Source organism: Plectrocnemia conspersa, unplaced genomic scaffold (genome assembly GCF_051122295.1).
Source record: "Plectrocnemia conspersa isolate PC_06_02 unplaced genomic scaffold, ASM5112229v1 ptg000002l, whole genome shotgun sequence".
In the NCBI taxonomy this organism is placed as follows: domain Eukaryota; kingdom Metazoa; phylum Arthropoda; class Insecta; order Trichoptera; family Polycentropodidae; genus Plectrocnemia; species Plectrocnemia conspersa.
The window spans coordinates 14,569,883-14,583,235 of NW_028277166.1; the positions used below are offsets into that span (position 1 = coordinate 14,569,883).

At 27.5% G+C, this 13,353-nt stretch overlaps 1 protein-coding gene across 12 annotated transcripts in view; it reads right to left on the reverse strand.

The window, feature by feature from the left end:
- CCAP-R (Crustacean cardioactive peptide receptor) overlaps positions 1-13,353 on the reverse strand; it is a 165,557-nt gene that overhangs the window by 101,627 nt on the left and 50,577 nt on the right. The window lies entirely within an intron of this gene.

Genomic DNA, 13,353 nt, shown 5'->3' on the forward strand with positions numbered 1-13,353 from the left:
AAGAGTTTATTTTTTCGTTAGGCGAGGTATACGACCCGTCGTCGGATCACGTACACGTCGCCGACTATTACGGGGTCGTTCCGGACCCCAGAGCGAAACATGGACAAGCGTAATCTCGAAACAACGTAAACGGATTTATTGCTCGGTTGCAAGGGAAAACTTTAAGGACCCGCCGCTGATACGATGCAATGTTCCGTTACCCTGGCAACCCATCCGAGAGACGCCACAAGACACGGCTGTTTGTCGTATTGCGTCGTATGCTGCATTGGAATCAACTCGTGTATATATGTGAATTTTATGACAACTTGAACCTATAAAAGTAGACGCCGTACGGATATTGTTTATAAAATAAAAATTTTATTTAAAAATAAAATTAAGAATAGCGATTTCTATGATACATGAAACGTAAAAACTACTTCAATAAAGCAGATAAATTAATAAGATATGCTAATGTCGTTTTCTCAGAATCTAAGCACATAATCCAAACAAAGCAGTAAGAAGCTTGTTTTATTAAGTCTTATTTTATATTTAATGTATTAAAAAATCGAATATTGCCTCTCTATGTTTTCAAAACTATGAAGAAGATTTCGTAGGTAATGTCCTAGACCTCACGTATTAAATAACTTGACGAAGAATTTTGTATAAAATGTATCCGCACTAAACCACCGACATTTCCAAAGTTGTTCAGAATTAAAAATATCTTCAAATTTATACTTTATTTTAAGAAACATTTTTAAGATAACTTTGACCCAGCCCATTTCTTTGAGCTAAATATAATATATAAAGATTAGCCCATATACAACTTTATTAATTTAAAATATGATATTAAAATATACATTCACACTATGTATTTCACCTTAATTTTTACATAATTAATGTTGTTGGTTAGGTAAATGTTTTAATTTAATAATGCGTTAATCTGCCAAGTAATCTGTATGTTAAGGGAGTAAAATGGTCAAACATAATAATTTTATCAAGGGTTTAAAAATAATTAATATTATACTATACGTTAACTGCATTATATAAAATATTGATGATATATTTTAACAAAAGAAACCTTTTATGCAATATATTATCAAAATATTTTTCGATATTAAACTATAATATTATACATGACATGTATTTTTACCAAAATGTGTGTCAAGTACATTTTGATATGAACATCTATTTTTAAATCTAGTGACAGATAAATACTTGACGCTAATAGATAATACATATTTATATCACAATATAACAGTATATAAAAACAGGACCCCTTTCTTATCGATTGTTCAGAAATATACAAATTAATATATACACTCCATTCCATCATATGAATACTAAGCATGTGTATGTGAATATTTTTTATAATATTCGCGTTAAGAGCAAATACGTCAACATGTGAACACGATATTGTTTTGTGGTTACTGTGTGGATATTTTGACGTGTGTTTATGTTATACTTGCGTATACAATTGCGAGAAAACGATATACATATTGGACAAAAATCGATATTTCGGATAAAGAAAAGACAAAGTGTTTCAGAACGAGGACCATTCATAGTATAATATTTCTGATTTATATACAAAAGGTCAAAATGAGATAGTGGAGGCAGAAAGTTTCCTCTGTGCGAAAATCTGTCGGCGGATTTTTTGTTACGCATTCGTGAAAAATATTTTTAACGGTTGATAATAAATCAGACCGTTGTATTATAAAATTTCTGCTATCACAAATGAATGTCGTAAATGAAAAATAAAAGTTATATTCTATCAAAGAATTTTTAATTCTATTGTAGCAGAATATTCACATAATATAATGAATATAAATTCTTACATATCATACAAAATATCCTTCGCAGATTATATTTAAATCGTATTTTCTGGAAGATATGACTCCATTCGTTATTAAATAATATATCTTGAAATACAATTACATATTTGGATGACGAGAGGTTATATTTGCATATGAGACAAAAATAAATCATATTATAATAATGCACATTAGCTTATAATACAATATAATAAATCATATTAAGTATTTGAAAAGTAAATTATGTAGATGTTAAATAAACAATAAAATATTGAATTTATGTCGTATTTTTATACTAACCAAATGATTTTTTCTAATAAAAATTTACAACCGACGCGACGGTTGGACAAATTTACGATGTTCGTAAAAATTAGGCTTTTGCATTATTTATCAACAGGCATATAGCATAAAACAAAGGTTGAAATAAAATCCAAGCATCCAAACTTGCTCTATATAAAAATATACTCTTATCGAAAAATATAAGTATTAAAATACTACTACTACTTTATACATATATAAAGACCAAGAATATAAAAAAATATTACATTGAAACAATCAGCAAACTAATATTAAAAATAGATTTTTCCATCTGGACAGTGTTGCAGCGATCAAAATAAATTATAGTTAGAAGGAGCAAGTTCTATAAAATGAGGTGGATGAGATTTTATCCAAACAAGTTCCTTGATTTTATCGAGAGTCAAATTCGCCACATAGAGACGTGCATTTTGGTCTTGTAGTAATATTAGATTTCTGTTGACAAGTGCAGGCAGTTGATCACAACATAAGTTTGCTGTTATCTTAAAGTCAGGTTTAAGAGTTTAGTGATGCACAATTCCTGCAATACCACCAGACACAAAAACTGTTTTACAGTGAGCCTGTGTTCTACTTGATAATTGGATAACCACTGTTTTCTACTTTTGTACAATACCCATTTCTTATTTCCTGTCATTATTTAATCAAGAAAAGGCGACCAACTTCAAGATTGAAAAGCTCTTGGGATATGAGTGGAATCGTGTTTGGAATCCTTAAACATTGTCTCCAAGCCTTCCCAATATTTTTTACATGTCTATGCACTGTTGAATAGGACTAGTTTAGCGATTAGCTAATAGATAATTTGATTTGCTGCTGATCGCCGTAATTGCTATTTTTTGAAGAGCACAACGGCCAAAGAACGACTAGCTTGGAATTACTAATATATTTTAAATATTAATATAAGGGTTAATATAAATAAAGTTAAAAATATTTTTGCGTATAATTTCAAAGTAAAAAATATCTAAAAATATAAAAATCAAAGTACAAGCCACTTATATAAATAATATATATTTTTTTCGTATTGTTTCAATATCCAAATTTAAATTTAGCCATCTTTATGATTCCACTCCAATTACGCTCAAACTTATGTAGATAGTACATATACATTAAACATATTTCGCAGAATAATCGAAATTTATTCAATTATACTAACAAATTGTTTTTTTTCATGTTAAATAAGCTTCTCAAAATCCCATTAAATTATATAAATTATTTAGCACATACCTACAAAAACGTAATTTATTTTTTACCTGTTGACTCGCAAAGCTTAAAAGATTTGATATCCGGTCTTTTGAAGTAAAAGTTTGCCGACCCTTTGCTACAGTTCAAAGAGGCACTTGACACCGAAAAGGTGGAGAAACCGTGACATTATACGCCTTAATAATAATAACACACAATGACACTACGCTTAAGCCGAGAGTTGTCGGACACACTTATGGTCCTTATTATCTGTTAACAATATAGGTAGGCCATGTCGTAATAAGGGCAAAGTTTCAATAAAACGGTAGAGGGCATTCGAATGTTGAACCGAGTGTATACATAAAGGGTTAACCTTACGGTCGGTTTAACGTATCTCAGCGTAGAATACGTTATACATACATTCATATATATATCGAGGTCGAGTGCGTGCGTTTTCTTGTCAATCGATTTTCGCTTTTGCCAAGTAATTTACTATATTATATTATAGTTGGCGGTCACTGCATTAGTGATTCGACGCGTTGTCCATTCGAGTTCTCGAATGGGCGGAGAGTGGTATGGGGCCGCCTTCTAAGACGTATCGTCAGCGGAAAAATCGAGAGTGAAACGCTTCTCAAACTTAGGATCAAAAAACTTATCTATATATACATGTTTAATTTCTACGCGGCTTTCTCAACTGTATTATATTTTTGCGATAGGGGCTATATCAACAGTTAATCATTGTACAACATAGTGATGCCTAGTAATTATTATTTAGTGGTTTACCTAGTAACGAAAATTTAAATTTTGGCCTCCTTTCTCTCGTAAAAATATTATCAGTCCCCTATTTTATTACCAAAAATAATCAACTTTAGAAAACATCTACAATATAATATATTCATTATTATTTATTATAATAATACTACACACAGACACAATACTTTATAACACAATATAATTATTATTATATGTAGATGTCACCGATTCTCAGACTTTCAGTCTGGCGGTTAATACTTAGGGGTACAAATTTACCTCATTGTAACATATTGAGCTTACACCTGTCAGGTTACAATGAAAAATTTAATAAAAATAAAAATATACTAAATAAAAAATATTATTTAATTTTTGTGAACTTAAATATCAAAATTTTAATAATAAGAAAAATTTAGAATAATAAAATTAATAATAGCATTGAATTATGATGTATTTAAATATATCAATGAAAATAGGAAACTAAATGATTTTTATAGATTTTAAGAAAAATTAAGTTCAAAAATAGTATTAAACTAAAAATATTTAAAATCTATAATGAACTAAAAATATATGAAATCCATATTTAAATAAAATTTATTTTTCAAGGTTAAAAAAAATATTTTGAATAAATCTTGAAATTTAATAATTTTAAAAATATTTAAATTAGTGTTTTACAATTTTGTGTAGTTTTCTTTTATACGTGCCAGTAAATGGGATTCACACTATGGGTTTATTATATTAATAGTTGTTAATGACAGAACTTCATTTCATTGTGAAAGCGCAAATAGTACTTATTTTAAGACTGCCTCTTTTTTTTGCAAAATTTTTAAAATTCTCAAAAAAATATAATTTTTGATTGTTTTAAATTGACAATGTTCGGAAAAATTTAATTTTGTATGGAAAAGCTAATACAAATCTACATTATTTATATTATGTTGAAAATCTATTTTTTTAAAAGTGTTTTATAATTAGAATCCATAAAATAAGCTCAAGTTCTCAAGCGCGTAAAAACAGGAATTTCTCTTAACTGTTAAATTTGCCTACATATGACAACTCTCCTGTCATCTGTTAAGTGCTCGCCGCGCGCAGTTCAGTGCATTTAAATAAACAGTAAAATATGTTATAATCACAGCATTTTTCTTACAAAGTGTTAATTGAAAATGATTCAAAATGATGTAGATTATAGACAATCTAAACAAAACTTTAAGTGTGCCAGTAAGTGTTTGTTTATATGAATTATATAACACGGTTATTCTAACAAAATTACTGTTGACTTTCTAGGATCAAATATTAAGAGACAAACAGCAGTAATTTGGCAATTAAAGATATATATACCAAAGCTAATTTAACATTTTACAATGTTAGTAATAATGAAAAGTTTCATATTAATGTAAACAAAAAGTTACATTTTACTTATTATATAGTATCGTTGACAGTTAATTTTTAGAAGTAATGAATAGTCTAATATCATTTACGTATGGCAAGCAATTAAAATATCACGTATTGCGACAACGTACGTGTTTAATCGTCTACGGTAACTTTTGTTAATTTTGTTCTTCAATTGTCGTTTAAATTTAATTTATGAATTATATTGATAGTAATAATGTGTTCAATGCTTAAATCTTGATAAAGTTTTTACTGTTTTTAATTATTTTTCAGAAGTAATAATAGAAAAATTTGATGGCTTATATAATATGACGACAACGTAGAATTGGTATATATAAACAAAAAGTGAATCATCTTAATTTAAAGTCACTGTCATTAAGTATTATCTTTTTATAAAGAACATACTACATAAGTTTCTTGTAACTGAATATCCTGAATTTGGCTGTTCTGTGAGAAAAATGATTGCACAGAACAAAAATTGATAAAAAACCATAATGTAGTATATATTTTGACACATCGGAATTAAAAATAACACACTCTCTGATATTTTGACTATAGATTATTCCAGATAAACAATCACATATTTATAATCATTGTAAAATGTCGTCTATTAAATAACATTTATAAGCTGGCCATTGGCTGATAAATTGTGAGGCGTCACTCGGAACACTGATTTTAATTTATTTTGCTTATATTCCTTGGTGTATACAAAAACTCACTCACTACCCAAAATATAATCACTATATGGCACAAAATTTAAAAATTTAAATATTTGCATCCTCGCCTATCATTGTCAGTTCTATGTAAATATTGTGCATAATTATTTTTAGAAGCCATGAGCGAGCAATAAGATGACTACGCAAAAATGGAACCAAACTTCTTCAGCTAAATAACCGCCTGCATCACAATCATTGTCATGCGATCGTCGTGAAAGATAGTATCCTCAAATATCAATAGATAAAAAAAATACGTTTTATTACCATTTATGTGTATGGTTTGATCGACATTGACCTCAATCATCATACGTACTAAGTATATATTACATGTTAACGGTATTTGCAATTCAAGTAATTATATTCAGTCAAATCTAACGAATATGTTCATTAAATCGGAAGCAATGATAATATTTATGTATTATAAATAAAAGAAAAAACTAACTTTTTGGCCTCAGAGAACTTCGACGGGACTTCAAATTTTATTATTTAAATATATGTATACTTTTAATTCTTACACGCACTATGTGTATATTTCATTTTTATGGTTAAAACGCACTTAGTTAATTTACGATCCAAATATTTATATGCACTCAAATCGAACAACGCACATGAAAAAATAATGAAAATTGTTGTCGCGTTGCAACTGTTAATACGTTGCTATCGACCATTTTGTTTTATATTTAAATGCTTATTTTTCATTGGTCGACAGTCAGAGCCTTCGATCAAAAACAAAAGCAAATTAAATTTTTATTGTTATAATTAAATATATTTCTTTTGTTAATGTGTGTTATATACACACATACATCGTTCATACAAGACGATACGGTAGAAAATTGTACGTAGAGCGGCTTAGAACAATTATATGTATGTAAGATGTAAGATACACATATTATACTTAATTCAAAATTGCACATTAAATAATAATTTCATAAGCACGCGGATTTACGCGTAAACATTAATTATATATTTTATACCACTAACATCCCTCATAGCTTTTAGTTGAATTTATTAAAAAAATATGCCTAATATGTTCTTTTGTTGCGTATATTTTTACCTTGTACAAAAAATATAATTAACAATTTATTAATATGTAACCTATAATAAATAAATGTGTTCGCATAAGTTTGAATTATAAATAAGGACAGTATCAATCATTATATTACATACATTGGTTTTCAAACTTGCCGTAGTTTTTATTAAACTTAATTTTTCGTAGCATACATAAAAATATTAAGCATAGAATTGTGTGGAATAAATTTGCTCAATAAATAATGCATAAAAAATTTTATTCGGTAATCATACTTCTGCGAGCTAGCAATATACCTTCGTGGTTGATAACATCATAAATCAGACGAAGCTTTATATGTTTTTTTTTAAATAAAAATTTCTCTTAAATTACATTTGTCACTAAAGACAAATCTTTTGCATTAATTATTTAAAAAAATCTTTGCTACCCACTCAACGATTTTATTTTGTCCATAACTATGCCATAAATCCCATTTTAAATTGTCCTAGATAAACCAAAAAAATGTGTATGCAAAGCTTCCTTGAAAAGCAATATATTTTAGATTGTCAATATTTTCTATGACGCCATATGGTCTATGCTAGAACAAAGTACACATTCAGCGTAATAGGTTGGAGGTGATTTTCTTTCCGTCGAAAACGCATTACTCTCGTCTCTATGGCATAGGCTGCTTTGAGAGAACATGGCTTTCAACTTTTGCGTATAAATCATTCAAGCACATATCAGATTTATTAAATTATATTCCCTTTGTAATATCACGATTAAGATTAATAATACAAATTTAATTCAGATTATTTCGTTGATATTTAGAAGTATATATGATTTTTTAAGTAAAAATTAGTATGAAGATATGATAGGGACTATATGTAAACATATTATTTAATAAAATCAAGAGTAAACAAATTTAAGGTTTTCATTTGACGCGAAAATAAATTTTATTATATATTTTATTGGCATAGAAGCACGTTGCGAAATTATTATGGAATTCCTCTTTTACCTGCCTTTTCAATTATGTATGTTACGCGCTTTAATTATAAACCAACGATCCTCTTTGTCGCTATTAAATAATGGTAGACACACCTAATTTCAAATAAATTATATTATTACAGTTTGATTATACGTATATAGAAAATATTATTATATGCCATGTGAGATAATGCTCAATAGGTCTGCTTTCACGATTCTTTTTTAGTAGTCAGTTAAATACTGGCAAATTCACTCTTGAATCAAAAACGTGAAAACAAAATATGTATTAATTAATTTTCATTACTCAAATGTGTGCTAATTTTCATTACTCTAATGTGTTTTCATTGTTAACTTTTTCGAATTATATCTTACTAATTTTTATACTCAACTTTACACGCGTTGCAAAATGTTTTTTTTATTGAATTATTTAATCTGCCTATTTATTATTATTATTATGTATTATTTTATTAATTAATTTAGCTTATTAGCTAATCTTTACATCTAACAAATTTAGTAAACATATATAAAAAATATATAAAAAATACATAACATAAAGAAAAAATAAAAATATACAATAATAAAGACTTAATATTATAATTTATTTCTATATGTACGAAGGTGTTTTTTTATTCCATTTATGAAACCCGTTATATTTTTGCTGTTTCGGATTTCTCTTGGAAGACTATTATATAAATCAAAACCTCCGTACATAACTCCCCTAGCCGTACTCGTTTAATTATACTTAATTATCTTTAAATTTTTTCTATTTCTAGTATTATATTTATGTACATCTTTATTTCTTATCAAATACTTATTAAAATATTCTGGTAACATATTATTTTCTAACTTATATATAAATACTAAAACATTCATACTCAATATTTCTTGAACATTCAACCATTCTAATCTATCAATCATACTTTTACAATTAGTTAATCTATTTTTATTTAAGATTACTCTCATTGCCCTATTTTGTAATTTTTGCAACATTTGTTTGTCTAATTTATTTAACATATTTAATAGTGTTGCACAATAATTAAAACGGGGCAATATTATACTATTGTAAATTTTTTTTTTTGTATTTATACTTAATATATTTCTTAATCTAGATAATAAACCTATTTTTCTACTAATTTTTTTTAATATGTAATTACAATGTTCTTTAAAATTTAATTTTGTATAAACAATTACTCCTAAATATTTTATATTATCCACTATTTCTATACTAGAGTTATTTATTACTATTTTGGTACTATTATCTAACACATTTTTATAATTAATAAACATACATTTAGTTTTATTCTCATTTAATTTAAGTACATTATTCTTTAACCATATTTATATATATATTTTTAAATATTTATTGATATTTAAAAATTTGCGTTAGGCGTTTTTTTTGTATAAATAAATTCACTCAATAATAAACGCTTAATTTTTTAACCATTTACCTTCGTGAGCCCGTATTTAAACAAAAAGAATAAACTCAAATTCAACGGAAGTCTTTCATGCTACTAAAATTTACATAAAATTCCAACAGCTGCATATGTGAAATTACGCGAAAATACTACGAATGTGTTTTTAATGAATTTCGCTTTCAGCTCACCTACGCTTTTCGTGTAGCTATAGATAAGACAAAGGAATTAGGACAATGTCGTATAACACCAGGAGCTTACCTCCTATTGAGTAAACGGTTTTGTGATAATGGACCTTATGATTAATTCAATTTTCACGTATCCTTCACAATACTACGCGTTTGTGTGTGACATTAAATTGATATAGATCGTACCGTAAATAATAATAAATATACCCAACTCGACCCTACATTGGCAATAATGGTTCGGAAAAACTGACTCATAAATAGGCAGTCTGAACGTTGGCAAGGGGAACTATTACCGAGAAAAAAAAATGCTAAGCAAATGTTTGCAACTTGTTATAGTTGAGTTCGTTCCAGTTATATCGTTTGTTAAATTTAATTTATACAGTTCTGTGTGCTTAATATGTATCTACTACATACGTTTGTTTGAATTTGTGCTATTTTTATACACTAAGTGTGTCTTCATTTTGGAGGAAAATGTTACAAGGATGTCTCTTGGTTGTCAGGCCTTTTTGTTTTGTATCATTTTAGAAAGGTTTGAGTTTTAAATTTATAAGCGGCAGTAATGTTTCGTATAATATTTCGTTTTATTTTTAGTACGTCATTTGTGATTTATTATTACGCTTAACTGATTTTAAAAGTTTATTTGTTGTGAAAATTTTGACTATAAATAATAATTTTAGTCTGGTAAATTCATATTATATAGTGTAGATATGAATTTATGGGATCTTCTGAAAGTAAATATACAAAGTCTAGGATATATTTCATAAGCTTGCCTTGAAAAACATTATTATATTTTTTATGTGATGATTACAACAACAAGTTTTTTTAAAAGACTCACTAAAGTGTTTATATCCTTAAAATTGCCGATAAACAATTCGTTATATTTAATTAAACCACAGATACGCAGATAAAACGAAAGTAGTTTTTTTCGGATTATGAAGCCACATTAAAAAGTAACGTTAAAATTTTTCAATACCAGCGTTATTCAAACTGGCAATTGCAAAATAATGAGAACTTACCGTACACAAAATAATTATGTTAAAATGCGATTAAATATAAGGAATTTCATTTAAAATTTTCTATGCATTAATCTATGTAAATTTTTATCACTATATTATTTTTTTTGTTATATTATATTTTATATATATTGTAGATAGATAGTTTGAAATATATTTTAAGAACGATTTTTGCAGTATTTTTTTCTGTATTTATTTATGGTATTTTATTGATCATATTTTTAAACTCTTTACATGTTTGATATACAAATGTTTTCAGATTAATAGTAAAAATATTAAAACTGATTTATAAAACCAATTTTTTTTTAATTAAAATGATAAAATTGTTCAGTAACTCAAATGCCCAAACACTGATTTATCTTTAAGATCCGAAAATTTATTCAAAGTTATTTCTCTACAGATTGATTGTCGACCCAAATCAGTGATTTCTCATTAATACTGGCTGTTCTGAAGTGGATCGCGCAAAAATGTGGAAATAAATTGCAACGTCCTCGCAAATGGATTGTCAACGTCGGACTTCAGATTGATGCGTCCGTAGCAGGTACTTAAAACCACTTAGCACATCTTTGACAAGCAAGCTTCGACTTAGGAAAAAAGTTCACAAATATTTGCAGTGCCGAACGACGATGGAATTAATCTCGTTTTGGTGAAGGTTTGACATCTCAGCGAAATTCTACTCTCGTCCTTTTATTCCTCGAAAAATAGTACGCGTTGAAACTTAAAAGTAAAATATGCCATTAAAAAACCTTTTAAAATAAATGGTAAATATAATTTAATGCTGATTGAAGCAAATATATGTTCATATACAAATTGACATATATTACCTTTCAAGATATATACTTGTATTATTATATTTTAATATTATTAATTTGCGTGTTAATGTTGCCCGAGCGTATTTATTCCAACGCAAATTTTACCTCAATATTATATTAAAAGCTTAAACCTTCAGAGATTAATCTAGCTTCAACAAATTATGCGAGCGTATACTATGCAAACTTCTTTTTTCTTATGAAGTTCAGCAAAGACGTGAATTTTAACAAGCATAATGTGTGATACAATTTATTTTAAAACGAGAGAGTTGTGGGTGCTCGTAATAATTTAATCTAAAGCACGCTTCAGCCACCGCAAAAATAATCGAATATTCTGAGACAAATCTAAGCTCTCTCTCTGGTAGTTTTATAATTTCAGAGTGGCTCGTTGTTATATTATAGCAAAAAATTCCTATTAAAAATGATCTGAATTAATGTATTAGTACATATGATACTTAAGTGGTAATGTCGTTATTGCCTGCAATAGTAAGAAAATTGATATAAAACACAAGGGATATTAAGTGTATTCCACCTATATTTTTATTGAAAAATAGAATATTATTTTATAAGTACAGTTTTGGACAGAACCTAAACTTTTGAAAGCTTGACCTAGTTCGAAAAGTCAATAGGAAAAATCTTATAAATGACAACTGTCATTTATTTGTATTGGGTTAGACATAAAAATTTATCGCCATACTATCTGTCAAATTTCGATCAACTAATGCGAGACTTTGCCCTATAAAAAATATGCCAAAAACGCTATGCTTAGCTAAAGCTTTTTGGTTCTTAAAACCGAGCTTAGATACTATAATTAATATGTAAAAAATAATTTCACTTAACTAAAATTAAAATATATAAGTTCTATTATTTTCACCTGATATTTGCATCTTCTTTTTGTTAGCTTTGATTTAATTTGAAATACCCTCGATTATACGCTTATTTATTATGCAAAGACTAAACTTCAGGATTTAAGTCTTAAACTCAACGTACAAAGATCGGAGAGCTTTTTAAATCGCTGGGAAGAGAACATCCAGCCTGTGTGCTATATCTTAAAAATCAACAAAATAAGTAATCTAATGTATCCTAATTATTGTATGGAAACAGATTTTGATAATGAATATATTGCATAAAACATTAAATATGGCAATACTTCAAATCATAAAAAAATACTGTATATGCTTTGTGAGAAACTGTCTGAATTTTCAATATTTGAGAAAATTAAAAAAGAATTTTTAATTTTTCTATATAATCTTAGGAATATAAATGTTAAATTTTTGTAATATTTATAACTTAAATAATCATGTCATTGTACTAAAATGCGAGCGAAAATAAGCTTTATGGTACATGTTCTAATCACATAACTTACGTGCATCTCAGGTATTTGCTAATATATACGAACAATTTCCAAGAATTTTCAAAGGCTTATAATATTACGCTCTCGTCTATTACGCTAAATTGCTTTAAATACCTGTTTTTATTTGTCTCCACTTATTTTTAAGGATTTAAAGTGATAATAAATGTTCTATTGTGTCTTATCTCTATCATATTAATTTAGACATATCTGTATCTAAACCGAATTGGTTCATTTTTTATCACATAAAATTTTCACTGTGTTTAGCACATCAAAAGGGGCTTACTGCGCAATGTAGGCGGTATTAATCGGGTTGAATAGTAGACTTGGAATAAATTGAAATAAAACGTCGTGCGCGTATGGAATTGAAATCGCCGCAAGCTTAATTGCCGCAAGCTCTGAGGAAGATTTACGACTTTGGTTATGACCAGAACACGCAGTTAATGGCGGTTCAACGTGT